Source organism: Prionailurus bengalensis, chromosome F2 (assembly GCF_016509475.1).
Source record: "Prionailurus bengalensis isolate Pbe53 chromosome F2, Fcat_Pben_1.1_paternal_pri, whole genome shotgun sequence".
Classification (NCBI taxonomy): domain Eukaryota; kingdom Metazoa; phylum Chordata; class Mammalia; order Carnivora; family Felidae; genus Prionailurus; species Prionailurus bengalensis.
This window is the reverse complement of record NC_057353.1, coordinates 82,820,727-82,837,717: the sequence shown is the minus strand read 5'-3', so window position 1 is coordinate 82,837,717 and position 16,991 is coordinate 82,820,727. Positions and strand designations below refer to the sequence as shown.

The following is a 16,991-nucleotide window of genomic DNA, read 5'->3' as shown; positions in this document are numbered from 1 at the left end:
GGAGGCTCAGACTTTGTCCGTTGCCTTGGAGAGGGCGTCCCAGCATGCCTGAGGAGAGGATATCCCAGCATGTCCCAGGCTCCTTGGAGAGGACGTCCCAGCATGCCCCAGGCTCCTTGGAGAGGACGTCCCAGCATGCCCCAGACTCCTTGGAGAGGACGTCCCAGCATGCCCCAGGCTCCTTGGAGAGGACGTCCCAGCATGACCCAGGCTCCTTAGGGTATCCCAACATGCCTGAGGAGAGGATGTCCCAACATGCCCCAGGCTCCTTGGAGAGGGCGTCCCAGCATGCCTGAGGAGAGGACGTCCCAGCATGCCCCAGGCTCCTTGGAGAGGACGTCCCAGCATGCCCCAGACTCCTTGGAGAGGACGTCCCAGCATGCCCCAGGCTCCTTGGAGAGGATGTCCCAGCATGACCTAGGCTCCTTAGGGTATCCCAACATGCCTGAGGAGAGGATGTCCCAACATGCCCCAGGCTCCTTGGAGAGGGCGTCCCAGCATGCCTCAGGCTCTTTGGAGAGGATGTCCCAGCATGCCCCATACTTCTTGGAGATGGTATCCCAGAATGCCCCAGGAGAGGGTGTCCCAGCATGTCCCAGACTCTTTGGAGAGGATGTCCCAGCATGCCCCAGGCTCCTTGGAGAGGATGTCCCAGCATGCCCTAGGCTCCTTACAGTATCCCAACGTGCCCGAGGAGAGGGTGTCCCAGCATGCCCCAGATTCCTTAGAGTGTCCCAACGTGCCCAAGGAAAGGGTGTCCCAGCATGCCCCAGACTCCTTGGAATAGAATGTCCCAGTGTGTCCCAGACTCTAGAGATGAACTCCCAGTGTGCCCCAGGCTCCTTGGAGAGGACGTCCCAGCATGCCCCAGATTCCTTGGAGAGAATGTCTTAGCATACCCCAGGAGAGGATGTCCCTGCATGCACCCAGACATGCATCAGACGCTCCTGAGTGCACGTGTCTTACCAGGGCATTCAGAATACTTGCCACTTCCTGCTTATTAGGCCTGCGGAGGTTATCAGCGAGCGGACGGTTGTGTTTTTCTGGGCATTGGTCAGTCTACACTGGGACAGAGCCACAAAGCTGACGTGGTCCAGAGCAAAGCGCACATATTGTTCATCTCACACGGGCATCTCAAACCGTCGGCAGGGCCGGTCATCCTGAGCCTTCTCCCTGGCGTGTGGGGGGCGTCCCCTCCCCGTGTCTTCACGTGGTCTCCCTCCCAGTGCCCGTCTGTGCCCCTGGTCACCCCTTCTTGTGGGGACACCAGTCAGCCTGGATCGGGGGCCCCAGGGCCCTCCTTTACCTCAGTCACCTCCACAAAGGCCCGCCTCCGAGTACAGTCACCCTGCGGCCCTGGGGGTGGGACTCAGCAGGTGGCTCTGGGGACACGGTTCAGCCCAGCACGTGACCGTGCGTCGCGCCCTTCCCTGCTCCGTCTGCTCCCACTCCCCGTGCACCAGCTGCGCTGCGGAGACGCCGGGGCTGGGAACACCCACCCGGCAGCCCGCAGAGTGAGTCCTGTGGCCCGCCGGCCAGTGGGCACTCTACCCGTGGAGTGTGCCTCCTGCGACCACACCTGGCACCACGTCTCTGGTCGCTTCCCCAGAAGCAGAGCCTGTGACGGTGACTCACGTGCGTCTGGAAGCCTGCTGTCGGGAGAGGGTGTGAAGGCAGCCGGGGAAGCGGTGCGCTCAGCTCGAGTCGGGCCATAGTCTGATACCCAGGGGTGCCCAGGAGTCCGGATTTCACCAGAGAGGTGCCTTCTCCAGCGACAGGGGTCTGAGCCGCTGCCCCCACACCAGCCGTTGGCCGCGGGCTGCCCTCGGGGAGGGGCGGGTGGTCCCGGGCATCTCTGCGCCGGCAGCTTGGCCAGCCCGGGGCGGCCCTCCGGCTCAGGGGGCTTGTGCGAGTCTGCAGCCCTGGAGGGGGGCACGCCGGCCCCCGAGAGGGGGGTCGAGCGGCTCGCCGACGGCATCTGCTGTAACAATGACGGTTTTGCAGCAGCAGCAGCGTGAAAGACCCAGATACCCCGAAAGACCCTCCCGCCACAGATTTCCTGGGCCAAACCCAACACGTGCCTGCTCGGGTACCGGGGTCACGACCCAGCAAAGGAAACCCGCGGCCGCCGCCGCCGCGCACCTGAGCCATTTGCTGGCCCAACGCCTCGGGCTCGGACGGGTCCGCGGCGCAGGAAACGAGGATGTGGACCTGCCTGAGCAGAGGCTCTGTGTGAGATCTGGGTCCGCAGGGGGCCACGCGAAGTGGAAACGTAGGCCGGAGAAGTCCTGCGCACCGGCAGACGGCGCCAGAAAGGAAACCCACCGACTCTGCCTGGACCCTGCAGGAAACCTTTCCGCTGGGCATTTAGAGTTCAGGTCTCCCCCGGCACACTTGGGGGAACCGCACGCAGAGAAACAAAGTCAACGTGGTCCCAGATGGGTTACGAGCTGATACCTGGCACGAGCCGACACAATCTTCTCTGGAGGTCTCGTCCCCCAGGGCCTCACAGGACGCCCAGGGGAAAAGCCCAGGCCTTCAGACGTGATCTCACAATCCAAACTTTAGAGAACAAGGGGCACCCGGGTGGCTCGGTCGGTGAAGCGTCCAACTCTTGGTTTGGGCTCAGGTCATGATCGCGCAGTTGTGGAGTTCAAGCCCCACATCGGGCTGGGCCGGAAGCGCTGAGCCTGCTTGGAATCTCTCTCGCCTCCCTCTCTGCCCCTCCCTGGCTTGCTCTCTCTCTCTCTCTCTCTCTCTCCAAACAAATAAATAAATAAACACTAAAAAAATTTAGAGAATGAAAACAGTGCGCCTGCCGGATGGAGTCCTGACAGGAGACGGGGTGAGAAGAGCTTAACAAAGGGATCCTTTATAAAGATGTGGGCAGGGGAGGCGGGAGGCGGGCCGGGGGGTGGGGGAGACGGAAGGGGAGCCCCTCTGACCCGCCAGCCGGCGCTTGCAGCTGCTGTCTCAGGCTGAAAACCGCCAAGCCAGTTTCCGTAGACCGAGTGTCTCCTTTCCCTGTTTCCTAGAGTGTTTTTCCTGCTGGTTATTTGCCTGGTTCTATCAAGTCCCCAGGTGACGCTATGACAAATTCATGGTCAAAACAGCTGACCCCCGTCAGGGAACGTGCAGTCGCCTGGAAGTTCTGGAAGCCCAGTGATCCTCACACAGGCTGCCGGCGGGCACGGCCTGGTCGGGCAGGCAGTCAGGCTGTCCCACGCCACTGGGCTCCGGGAGCAGGTAACTCTCCCCCGTGCTAGGGACGGTGGAGGCGGGCCCGGACAGGGCCCAGAGTCCCCGGGACGTCTGGGTGTCACGGTGGAGGGAATGAGGCAGTGCGGCGCCCCCTGGCCTGAGCGGAGCCCATCAGTCATGGGGGGAGGCCCTGTGGGGACCGTGCTAGCTGACAGCGCAGGGCCTGGCATGGAGGGGGGAGGCCCGTGGGCGGGGGCGGCTCCACACGCCCTGAGCCCACGGGGTCCGGCTGAGCGTCTCCCCGGGCAGCTCCAGCACACGTGGGTGGGGCCTCGGTGGCAGCACTGGCGTGCCCTACTTGTGCACAGGCGGGAAGGACCCAGGTGTCCTCTCCCCTAAACTCTCACCCCTTCCCGTTCGCCCTCCGGGGTCCGGGGACGGCACCGTGCCCACGCTCAGCATGACTGAGCCGTCCTCGTTTGCTGGGGCCTCAGCGGATCCCAGCTGACCCCTGTGTTCTGCCTGTCCCCTCTCTCCCGCAGTCCCCACCCTGTAACTGGCCGCGCCGTGAGCCCGGACCGGGGTTGGAAGGGGGTTAGCTGCCAGCTGTCCTTCCAGGCGGGGAGCCCATTGGCTTGTCAGGTGCGGTTGCCTGGGGCAGAGGGCAGAGTCCCCGGGGAAGCCTGTCCTTGGGCTCCAGGCCCCAGCGGCATCAGCTCCTGTCTCAACAGCACGTCTAGGAGGCACCTGTTAAAGACCCAACGTGAATCAAGGGAGCGGCACCCAAGCTAGGCAGGGTGGCAGGCCACGTTGGGCACCCACGTCCAGGAGGAGGGCAGCCGATCTTAGTGGCTTCCACAAAGCTTGTCCCCAGAAGGGGTGGGACTTCTGTGACCTGCCGAGAAGGGGCTTCTTGCTCTAGTCTCGGGATGTGAGACTTTACAATATTAGAAATAGGTCTGGAAGATGGGATGATGCATGTATCAGCCAAGCAAATAGCGGCTTGAATCCATAAATTAGAAAAAAACCCCGAATTGCTCAACTTCAGAGGATACTGGGAACTAACTTATTATATATATTTTAAAATTGACTGGGGTGCCTGCGTGGCTCAGTCGGTTAAACGTCCAACTTGGACTCAGGTCATGATCCCATGATTTGTGAGTTCGAGCCCCGCGTCGGGCTCTGTGCTGACAGCTCGGAGCCTGGAGCCTGCTTCCGATTCCGTGTCTCCCTCTCTCTCTGCCCCTCCCCCGCTCATGCTCTGCCTCTCTCTGTCTCTCAATAATAAATGTTAATTAAAACAACTGATAAATAATGGAAGAGAATCAGGGCGCCTGGGTGGCTCAGTCAGTTACACATCTGGCTCCTGGTTTTGGCTCAAGTCACCCTCCCACAGTTTGCGAGTTCGAGCCCCACATCAGGCTCCACGTTGACAATGCAGAGCCTGCTTGTGGTTCTCTCTATGCCCCTCCCCCCTCAAAATAAATAAATAAAATAAAAAAGAAACCACAGAAGAGAGTCACACATTGGGAGATGCAGTGTCCAAAGCACCAGGTCCCTCCACTTAGAGTCGCACTGGCAGAATCTGTCTCATCGAACCACTATGGGAATCTGGAGTCTACTGAAGGCTTGTAACTCCCAGGGGGAAGACACAGATGGTAAATTGTGGTTAATTTAGGTCAATGTGAGCTCTGAGTGCAGTAGCAGATACCCGCCCCACACCCCTCTCATGGCAGGCAGCGGCACGTGTGGTCCTGGGCATCGTGGACACAGCCTGCAGGAGCGTGGGCAGACAACACACGCCCCGTCCTCCAAATAGTGAGGGTCTGTGCTCTGATCACCGATTGCTGCTTCTAATCACAGAGCTGCACACAAAGATGTGGGAGGCCATTGCCGCACCTCCCTCACTGTGGCAAGCCCCTCCCTCTCTGGTTGAAGAGACTTCCGGGTGGGGGGGATTTAAAGAGCCAGCACCCTTTCCTCCAACTTTATTTGCTTCTTTCTGCCCCTTTGGGAGTCAAACCTGAAAGACTAGGACATCCAAAAGCAACTGCATATAAGAGGAAACATAGAAAGGGGCCATGCATGCCCACTGAAAGGAACGGGCTCAGAAAAGACCAAGTAAGACCTTAGGTTTACCCCTGGCACTGATCCTTAGCACAGAGACTGCTGCTGCTGCTGCTGCTGCTGCTGCTTATGATGATGGTCAAGAGCAAATCCTGGGGAAGGAGGAGAATCTGATTTCCAGAGTTACCACATTATTAGATTCAATGTCAAGTTTTCAACAGAAAAATCTCAAAGCACACAAAGGAACAAGAACATATAAGGCCCATTTAAAGGAAAAAAGTCAACAGAAACTGTCCCTGGAAAAGACCTGATGGCAGAACTACTAGACAAAGACTTTAAAACAATTGTCTAAAATATGCCCAAAGGACTTAAGGAAGATGTGGAGAATGTCAAGAAAATGACGCATGAATAAAATGGAAATATCAACAAAGGGATGGAAAACCTAAAGAGAAACCAAAAAGAAATTCTGGAGCTGAAAAGGGCAATAATGGAGATGAAAAATTCACAAGAGGGATTCAAAGGCAAATTTGAGCAGGCAGAAGAAAGAACCGGCAAACATGAAGACAGGACAATAGAAATTATCGGGTCTAAAGAACAGAAAAAGAAACATAGGTTGCAGTGAGCAGAGCCCGAGGGACCTGTGGGACATCTCCAAGCAGACCAGCATACACATTATGGGAGTCCCAGAGGAAGAGAGAGGCGGAAAGAGATAGAATAAATTGTGGCTTAAAATCTCCCAAATTTGGGGTGCCTGGGTGGCTCAGTCGGTTGAGCGTCTGACTTCGGCTCAGGTCATGATCTCATGGCTCATGAGTTTGAGCCCCACGTCTGGCTCTGTGCTGACAGCTCAGAGCCTGGAGCCTGCTTCGAATTCTGTGTCTCCCACTCTCTCTCTCTGCCCTCTCCCACTCACTCTGTCTCTCTCTCTCTAAAAAATAAATAAAAACATTAAAAAATTTTTTAATAAAAAAAATTTCCCAAATTTGATGAAAGACGTGAATATAAGCATCCAAGAGGCTCAATGACCTCCAACTTAAGAGAAACTCAAAGAGACCCATGCTGAGACACAGCATAATCAAAACTCCAAGAGCCAAACACAAAAAGAAACTTGAAAGCAGCAGGAGAGAAGCAGTTCATCTCACCCAAGGGATGCTCAGTGAGATAACAAGCTGATTTCTCACCAGAAACTTTGGAAGCCGGAAGGCCGTGGGCCTATATATCTAAAGTGCTAAAAAGGAAAAACAACCTGCCAATCACGAATCCCATTTCTACCAAAAGGGTCCTTCAAGAGTGAGGGAGAAATGAAGACATTCCCAGATACACAAAAACTGAGGTGATTCTTTACCACTAGACCTGCCCTGAAAGCTCCAGGGAGTTCTGTGGGACACATTAACACAATAAAGGACCCCCCTCCCTCACACACACGTGATCATCTCAACCGATGCAGAGAAGAGAGCGTCAGACAAAAATCAACACCCTTTCATGATAAAAACTCTCAACACACTGGGAATAAAAGAAAACTATCTCAACATAATAAAAGGCGTAGTTGAAAAACCCATAGCAAACATCATACTCAATGGTGAAATACTGAAAGCTTTTCCTCTAAGACCAGAATGAGGCAAAGATATCTGCTCTTATCATTTCTCTTCATCTAGCCAAAGCAATTAGACAAGAAAAAGAAAGAAAAGGCATCCAGATTAGAAAGGAAGAACTCAACTTATCTCCATTTGCAGATGATAGGATCTCATATGCGGAAAAGCCTAATGGTTGCACAGAAACCCCCGTTAGAACTGGTAAATGCGTTCAGTAAAGTAGCAGAACACGAGGTCAACACACACACATTAGTTGTGTTTCTATAGACTAGTAATGAACGATCTGAAAAAGAAATTACAGAACAATCTCATTTACACAGCATCAAAAAGAATAAAATAATCAGAAATTAACCAAGGAGGTGAAAAGCAAGGCAAACTAGAAATTTTTGTAAAAGAATTAGAGACAGTGCAAACAAATGGAAACACATTCACGTTCACGGGTTGGAAGACTTAATATCGTGAAAATGTCGATACTACCCAAGTGATCTACAGATTCAGTGCAATCCCTGTCAAAATCCTTCGGACAACTTTTGCAGAAACACAAAACTCATCCTAAAATTAGATGAAACCTCAAGGGGACCCAAATAGCCAAAACCATCTTGAAAAAGAAGACCAAAGCTGGAAGGATCACACTTCCTGATTTCGACACATACTAACCGACCTACTGTGATCGAGATGACATGCTATTGGCATAAAGTCAGGTATACAGACCAAAGGGACAGAATAGAGAACCCAGAAATGGAGCCTCGGATATATGAACAAGCGATTTTTGACAAGGAAGCTAAGACTATTCAGTGGGGAAAGGACAGTCTTTTCAACATACGGTGCTGGAAAACTGGACGTCCACATGCTGGAGAATGGTGTTGGAGCCTTAGCTCACATCACGTACAAGAATTAAACCAAATTGGATCAGAGAGTTAATTTTAAGACTGAAAACAACAGGGGCACCTGGGTGGCTCAGTCAGTTGAGTGTCCCACCTTGATTTCATCTCAGGTCATGATCCAGGGTCGTGGGATCGAGCCCCCGTGTTGGGCTTTGCACTGGGCACGGAGCCTGCTTGGGATTCTCATTCTCTCCCCCCTACCACACGTGCACGTGCTCTCTCTCTCTCTCTCTCTCTCAAAAAAGAAAAAGACAGAAAACAATAAAGCTTTTAGAATGAAACATAGGACAAAAGATGCATGACTTTGGATTTGGGAGTGATTTCTTGGTTGTGACAGCAAAAGCAGAGGCAACAGAAGAAAAAATAAACAGGGGCCCGGGGTAGCTCAGTCGGTTAAGCGTCCGACTTCAGCTCAGGTCATGATCTCACGATCTGTGAGTTCAAGCCCTGTGTCGGGCTCTGGGCTGTCAGCTCAGAGCCTGGAGCCTTCTTCAGATTCTGTGTCTCCCTCTCTCTCTGCCCTTCCCCCACTCACGCTCTGTCTCTCAAAATATGAATAAATGTTAAAAAAAAATTTAAAAAAGTGTGCAAACATGTTTAAAAAAAAAGAAAAAGGAAACAAATCGGACTCCATGAAGATTAAAAAATTTTTGTCCATCAAAAGGCATTAGCCACAGAGTAAGAAAAGGCATTAGCCACAGAATGAGAGAAAGTATTTGCAAGCATAGCTCTGATGAAGGATTACCATCCAGAATATGTAGAGCACTTACTTCCACAACAACAACCTGGTTCAGTGACGGGGGTAGGACACGGAACAGACGTTGCTCCGAAGACACGCAAATGGCCAATAAGCACAGGAAAAGGTGCTCGACGTCACTAAGCATCAGGGGCGCGCAAATCAAAGCTAGGATAAGACGCCGCCTCACACTCGTGAGGAGGATCACTATCAAAAAATAAAGACAAAATAACAAGCATCGGCGAGGACGTGGGGTGACTGGAGCCCCCCCTCGGGCGCTGTTGGTGGGCACGTGACACGATGCAACTGCGGTGCCAAACAGCGTGGCATTTCCTCGAGATACTGATAACTACCACATGACCCCGCAGGTGTACTTGTGGGCACGTCCCCCAAAGAATTGAAAGCAAGGACTCGAGTAGATTTTTTGTGCAGCCACGTTCGCGGCGGCAACATTCACGGTAGCTAAAACACGGAAGGAAGCGTGGGCGAACGGACAAGCAAAACGCCGGCCGTCCTTACACTGGAACGTGATCCAGCCTTCAAAAGGAAGGGGATTCTGACACGTGTGCCGCGCGGGCGGACTCGGAAAACACGACGCTGAGTGAAATAAGCCGGCCGTGAAAGACGAAGACTGTATGAAATCCACTTGTGTGAGGGGCATAGTCAGAATTGCAGACAGGAAGTAGAAGGGGGTGGCCGGGGGCCGGGGGAGGTGACAGTTCGGAGTTAGGCCTTGATGGGTATTGTTTCAGTCGGACAAGATGAAAAGAGTTCTGGAGAAGGACAGGGCGAAGCCTGCACGTTACGCATGGAGGTGACGCCACAGAAACGTACGCTTAAAAATGCTTAAGATGGTAACTCTTATGGGTTTTTTTAAATGTTTATTTTGAGAGAGAGAGTGTGTGGAGGGGCAGAGAGAGAAGGAGAGAGAGGGAGAGAGAGAGGATCCAAGCCGGCTCTCCACTGTCAGCACAGAGCCCGACGTGGCGCTCGAACCCGTGAATCCCGAGATCGTGACCGAAATCCTGAGCCGAAATCAAGAGTCGATGCTTAACCGACTGAGCCACCGGGCACCCCGATAGGTTTTATGTGATGTGTATTTTACCACAATAGCAAAGAAAGGAAAAGGGAATAAATTATAACAAATCGGAAATAAGATAAACATCCAAGAATCGAGAATCGTGCGATCGGAAGGAAAAAAAGAGTCAAGCGCGTATCCTGTTTTTCCTACCCAGACCAGATCTCCGGGCAACCGCAGCGGGAGAGGGGGCTTCTCTCCAGAGAAATACTCTCGCTGATGAACAGAGGTCGACCCGGTGAACCTCCTGACGCACACACAGACCGCCAGCAGACTTGTCAACCCCCCAGCCGGCTTCACCCAAGTCTCGTTATGAGACATTTCAGGGCCTTCTGGGGAGCCACGCCCACCCTCACGGCCACCAGGACCCCCGGGGGGGGGGGGGCCACAGAGCGGCAGTGGTGGGTGCTAGAGCAGGGCGGCCGGCCTTGAGCGCCACCCCCAAGGGGGCGGCCACACCCTGGGGGACGCTAGCTTAAGGAACCATAAGCCAAGTGGAGAGAGAGGACAAAAGCCGGGCTGTGGGGGGAAGCCTCCTCTCCTTACCCTGCCGAGGAGAGGGGGCTTCTCTGGTGGGTCTGGACTGCGGGCCGGCGGAAGCGTGGGCCTGCCCTTCACCTCTGTGCGCTGAGCTGCTGGTCCCACTCACCCGTGCACCCCTCCCGTCCCCTCAGGAAACCGAGATTCTCGGGGCGCCTGGGGGCTCAGTCCGTTAAGCATCCGGCTTCGGCTCAGGTCATGATCTCACGGTTCATGAGTTCGAGCCCCGCGTCGGGCTCTGTGCCGACAGCTCGGAGCCTGGAGCCTGCTTGGGATTCTGTGTCTCCCTCTCTCTCTGCCCCTCCCCACTCACACCGTCTCTGTCTCTCAAAAATGGATAAACATTAAAATATATATATTTTTTAAAGTAATGGATGGGGGCACCTGGGTGGCTCAGTCGGTTAAGTGTCCGACTTCAGCTCGGGTCACGATCTCGCGGTTTGTGGGTTCAAGCCCCGCATAGGGCCCTGTGCTGACAGCTCGGAGCCTGGAGCTGCTTCGGATTCCTTGTCTCCCTTTCTTTCTCTCCGCCCCTGCCCGTGCTCTGTCTCTCTCAAAACTAAATAAACATAAAAAAAATAAAATAAAATAAAAAAAGAAACTGAGATTGTACATCTTTGAGAACGAGGGCAATGAAGCCAACATAAAATCTACATCAGGGTTGAGCTAAGGCTCACATTGTGGGGACTTCACTCCACCGGGTCCTCTTCTGTCCCACTCCTTTGTCTTTGTGACCTGCCCTGGCCAGGCCAGGAGGAGGACAGTGGCTGTGAGAGCATGACCTCTAAGGGGGTAGCGTCATGTCACGGACGTCCTTCTTGATGTAGACAACTGTTGATTTTCATTACACTGTGTTCTAATTACGGTTTCATGGTCTCCGACCACGTCTGTGGCAAAGGTCCGGATCTACTCTGAGAATCTCCCAGCAGATGGCAGCAAAGTGTCTTGTCCTAACAAGAGTCAGCCTCCGTCCGGCTTTCTGACCTGAGTCCCTCTGTGAGGCTGCCAGCACGCGGCTCCCGAGGAAGAAACGGTCCAGAACCGGAGGGTGTTCGTGGCCTGAAACCATCACAAACGACCTGCGCTTCTCGACACGTGGGCGCTCACGTGACGGGGCGCCGAGCAGCGCGAGCCCTAGAGGACATCAAGCAGAGGCGGTGGCCTTGGCCCTGACCCTGCTCAGACACAGACTTCAGATCTCCAAGACAGCCACCACACCAGGGAGTTGGGGGAAACTTACTGAACACATTCTCTTCCAAATGGTGAAACCGGGGGCCACCTAGAACCTTGTTATCTTATATGTAACATTCGAGAGATGGTGCTTCGTTTTCATCTCCGCTTCGGGCGTGAAAACCACCAGGGGCTGAGTGAGGGTGGGGACACGGTGTATCTTAGTGGCCGTGGCGAAGACACACGTGCACGTTGGTGGTGATATTGAGCATTAGAGCTTTGTTTTTAAGTTTACTTATTTGTTTTGAGAGAGAGAGAGAGAGAGAGCGTGTGCGAGCACAAGTCGGGGAGGAGCTGAGAGAGGGGGAGAGAGAATCCCACGCAGGCTCCACGCTGCCAGCAGAGCCCCTCGCAGAGCTCCATCCCGTGAGCCATGAGATCACGACCTGAGCCGAAACCGAGGGCCAGACATTCGACGGACTGAGCCACCCAGGCACCGCTAGAGGTTTGTTTGAAAGTTTGAAAAACAAAAAAATAAGAGTCTATGCTGTGGAATAGACACTGTATTAAAAAATATTTAGGTGAGGGGCTCAGTCGGTTGGGTGTCCGAGTCTTGATTTGGGCTCAGGTCACGAGCTCGACAGTTTGTGAGACTGAGCCCCGTGTCGGGCTCTGCATTGGCCGTGTGGAGCCTGCTTGGGATTCTCTCTCTCTCTCTCTCTCTCTCTGCGCCTCCCCCTGCTCAAGCACACTCTCTCAATAAATAAAGAAAGAAACATTAAAAGGAATATTTAGGTGATTTGCTATCAACTGCTCATACACAGTCCTCTTCCACGTAATGTCAAAAACCTATTCCTAAAAATCAGACATTCTCCACAAAAATGTCAGTTGAGAATCAACTTTATAATATAACTAAGAACCGGCAGAATACTTCCGTGTAAGTAACACACTTACTTACGTATAACTGAATGTAAAACGCTAAATAAACACTTCACTTCCTAAACACAGTGATGGTCAAGGATGTTAACGAACCCATCAGCAGGAACGTGGTTTCTGCCGTGTCCCCAGCCGTGTCCCAAGCGCACACACACCCATCTGTTTATCCTCGAGCAAAACACGTTCACACGACTACAATCATCTACCCATTGTTTCTGAGATGGAACTCAAGATTGTCCCACACGTTATTCTCGTAAAGGTCTTTTACTCATTCGGGAGGACATAAATATAAAGTGTTCCTGTATAAGTATTGCTAGAAAGAAATTTGAGAGACCCACATTCTCTAAAAGTGTAAGCATTAAAGGCCCGGAAGTCTTCAACGTCAGGAATGTCGCCTTGTAGCTGTCCTGTGGGCTGCGCCTGTATCAGGTGCCGCTTTTGATGAGGCAACGTCTAGATTCAGAAGACCATCTGAACCACTGTTCACCTGGGGCAAGGCGAATATTTTTTATTTTGCAGAAATCAGCAAAATTCGGTAACATGATGCCAGATCATTTATGCAGAAAACAATCACTAATACCAAACAATGTTACTCGTTATTTAGAGGATAAACTACAAAACTGAGTAATTAAAATTACGGTAGATGGGATAAGTAGAAGTATGATGATTTTCACTGAAGTGAATACTCATCAACTGCTCCACCCTCCCGGGAACGTGGGGTTGGGGGGACGGTGCAGGGTTTGCACTGCCCGGTCCCCTTGCGGTCTGGTGGGACCATATGACTGGTGTTGGCTAATGAGGTATGAGAGGGAGTGCCATGCGGCATCCTCATGCCAGAGCATTTAATTGCCAGAGTTCTCTTTCCCTCAGCCCGGAAGACCAGAAATATTCCAGAAAATGGTCATTTCATCAACCTGGGTCCTGAAATGAAGACGGCAGAGCGAAGTCTCAGCCAACTCACTTATTATGAGCGAGACTAAATTCACAGAAAGGAAGTGGGAAACACCCTAAGTATCCATCGATGGATAAATGGATAAGCAAAATTTGGTATGTACATACAAGGGAATATTATTCAGCCTTTAAAAAGAATGAAATTCTGGTAAATGCTACAATTTGGATGAACCTTAAAGTCCTGATACTATGTGGAATAATCCAGACACAAGACTGTAGGATTCCACTTATACGAGAGGCCTAGATAGTTAAATTCATAGAGGCAGAGGTGGAACAGTGACTATCGGAGGCTAGGGTTGGGGGGTACATGGGAGTTATTATTTAATAGATGCGGAATTGCATTGAGGGATGATCAAAAAGTGGAGACGAATGGTGGCGACAGCTGTGTGACATCGTGAAGGTTCTCAACGCCACTGAACCGTATGCTTTACAATGGTTAAAATGGGAAATTTTGTTTTACATATTTTAGCACAATATAAAAATTTTTATTTTTTTATTTATTTTTAAAAATAATTTTTTAAAGTTTTATCCACGTAAGTAATATCCATACCCAATGTGGGGCTCAAATTCATGACCCTAACATCAAGAGTCACATGCTCTTCTCACTGAGTCAGGCAGGAAGTCCTAATATTTTTTTAAAAGAATCAAATAGAGGCGCGCCTGGGTGGCTCAGTCATTGAACGTCCAACTTCAGCTCAGGTCAGGATCTCGCGATCTCACGGTCCGTGAGTTCGAGCCCCGCGTCGGGCTCTGGGCTGATGGCTCAGAGCCTGGAGCCTGCTTCCGATTCTGTGTCTCCCTCTCTCTCTGCTCTTCCCCCGTTCATGCCCTGTCTCTCTCTCTGTCTCAAAAATAAGTAAACGTTAAAAAAAAAAACATTTAAAAAAAAAGAATCAAATAGAGGGACGCCTGGGTGGCTCAGTCGGTTAAGTGTCGGACTTTGGCTTAAGTCATGATCTCACAGTCTATGAGTTCCAGCCCTGCATTGGGCTCTGTGTTGACAGCTCGGAACCTGGAGCCTGCTTCAGATTCTGGGTCTCCCTCTCTCTCTGGCCCTTCCTCTCTCACGCTGTCTCTATCTCTCTCAAAAATAAAGAAACATTAAAAAAAAATTCACTCTAGGGATTCGAAATCAAATTTGAGCAAGCCGAAAAAAGAATCATTGAATTTGAAGATATATCAATTGAGATTATCTAGTCTTAGAAAGAAAAATAAATTAAGAAATGAACAGCATCTCAGAGACCTGACGTACCCAAAGTAGAATGATGTAATCAAAAGAAAACAAGTCAACCAAGAATTCTATATCCAGCAAAATCATTCTTAAAAAATGAAGAAAAGCTTAAAACATTCTTAATAATAATAAACCAAAGAGGGGAGAGTTTGTTGTTAGTGGATCTGACCTACAGGGAATACTAAAGCAAGTCCTTCGGGCTGAAATAAAAAGACACTAGACAATAATTCAGATTCACATGAAGGAATTCAGAACACCAGTACAGCTATGTGCAAAGATAAATACAAAAGACAGCATATGAGTAGTTTTTGTTTACAACTGCTTTTTTTCCTCCCTGACTTATAGGACAGCTACAGAAGCAATGCAAATCTAAGTTGATGCTCACAAAACATATGGAAATTGTCTTATAACATCTTATAATGATATAAGTGTCACTCAATCCAGAAGACACGATATTTATAAACATATATGCACCCAACGACAAAGCCTCAAAATACATGAAGCAAAAGCTGACAAAACCTTTAAAGGGAGAAACTTACAATTTAACAATAATAGTCGGAGCTCTCGCCTTTTTCCCACCGTCGTGGTGTGTGCGGTTGACTGTTCCTCGCCATGTTTTCTCACAAGACTTTCAGGATTAAGCGATTCCCGGCCAAGAAACAAAAGCAGAATGGGCTCATTGCCCAGTGGATTTGGATGAAAACTGGCAATTAAATCAGGCAGAACTCCAAGAGGGGGCATTGGAAAAGAACCAAGCTGGGTCTCTAAGGGATCGCACATGAGACGGCACACACACTTATGCTGCATGAACGTCACATGTTCCTGTCCGATGGCTCTGTAACATCCCTACTACCTGAATAACAGACATGTTTTACCAGGGAAATGATTTCCTCTGTTGCTAAGCTTCTGCTCCAGTGAGTTGGTTCAGTAATAAATATGTGAGACCTTTCGGTTGGAAAAAAAAAAAACACAATAATAGTTGGAAGCTTTAATACCCAACTTTCATAATGGATAGAACAATTAGATAGAAGATCAGCAAAGAAAGAGAAGACATGAAAACCACTACAGGCCAACTAGACCTAACAGGCATAATAGAACTTTCCACCCGACAACAAAAGGATACACAATCTTCTCAAGTGTACGTGAAACATTCTCCAGGACAGACCGTATGTTAGGCCATAAAATAGGTCTCAGTAAATTTAAAAGGATTGAAATCATGCAAAGAATATTCTCTGACCAAAATAGAATGAAATTACAAATCATCAGAAAGAAAGAAATTTGGAAAATTCACATTCTGTGGAAATTAAACAACACACTCCTAAATTACTAATGGTCAAAGAGGAAATTCCAAGGGAAATTAGAAAGTACTTTGAAAAGACTAAAAACAAAAACACAACGTACCAAAACTTATGGGATACAGCAAAAGCAGTGCTCAGAGAAATTGATATCTTTCAACACCTACACTGAAAATAACAAACACCTCAAATTAATAGACTAATCTTTCACCTTAAGAAGGTAGAGAAGAGTAAACTAAACTCAAAGCAGGCAGAAGGATGGGAATAGTAAAGATTAGAACAGAAACAGAGAATAGAAAAACAGTAGGAAAAAAAAAATCAATGAAACCAAAAGTTGGTTCTTTAAAAAGATATAAACAGGTGCGTCTGTGTGGGTCAGTCAGTTGAGAGTCCGACTTCAGCCCAGGTCATGACCTTATGGTTGGTGAGTTCGAGCCCCACATCAGGCTCACTGCTGTCAGCCTGTCAGCACAGAGCCCACTTCAGATCCTCTGTCCCCCTCTCTCTGAGCCTCTCCTGCTTTCACTCTCTCAAAAATAAATAAACATTAAATGAAAAGATAAATAAAATAGAAAAGCTTTAGCTAGACAGACCAAGAAGAAAAGAGAAGACTGAAATCACTAAAATCATGTATGAAAAAGGGGACATTACTACTGACCTTACAGAAATAAAAATGATTATAAGGGAATACTATGAACAACCGTATGCCAACAAATTAGATGATCTGGATGAAATGAAATAATTCCTAGAAAGATATAAACTAGCTCAAGAAGAAATAGAAATTTTGTTTTAAAATTTTTAAAAAATGTTTTAATTTATTTTTGAGAGAGAAAGAGAGAGCATGAGCAGGGGAGGGACAGAGAGAGAGGGAGACACAGAATCGGAAGCAGGCTCCAGACTCTGACCTGTCAGCAGCACACAGCCCGACGCGGGGCTCGAACCCGCTGACCATGAGATCATGACCTGAGCCGAAGTCGGGTGCTTAACCGACTGAGCCCCCCAGGTGGCCCAGAAATAGAAAATTTCTACTCTTACAGTGGACCTGAAACAGGTAAAGAGAGATAGCAATCTAAAAATCCTCCCTCATTAAAAGCCCAGATGACTTTACTACCAAAGTCCACCAGAAGTTTAATGAAGAATCAACATCAGTTTGTCATAAGCTTTCAAAAAGGGAAGACTCACTAACTCATTCTAAGAGGCCAGCATTACCATGATAACAAAACCAGACAAAGACATCACAAGAAAACTACAGACCAATATCCCTTATGAACATGGATGCAAAAATTCTCCACAAAATACTAGCAACCCAA

General features: G+C 49.8%; 1 pseudogene; it reads left to right on the top strand.

The window, feature by feature from the left end:
• The first annotated feature begins 14,539 nt into the window (after nucleotides 1-14,539).
• On the top strand, nucleotides 14,540-15,264 carry LOC122496113 (annotated as a pseudogene).
• The last annotated feature ends 1,727 nt before the right edge of the window (nucleotides 15,265-16,991 follow it).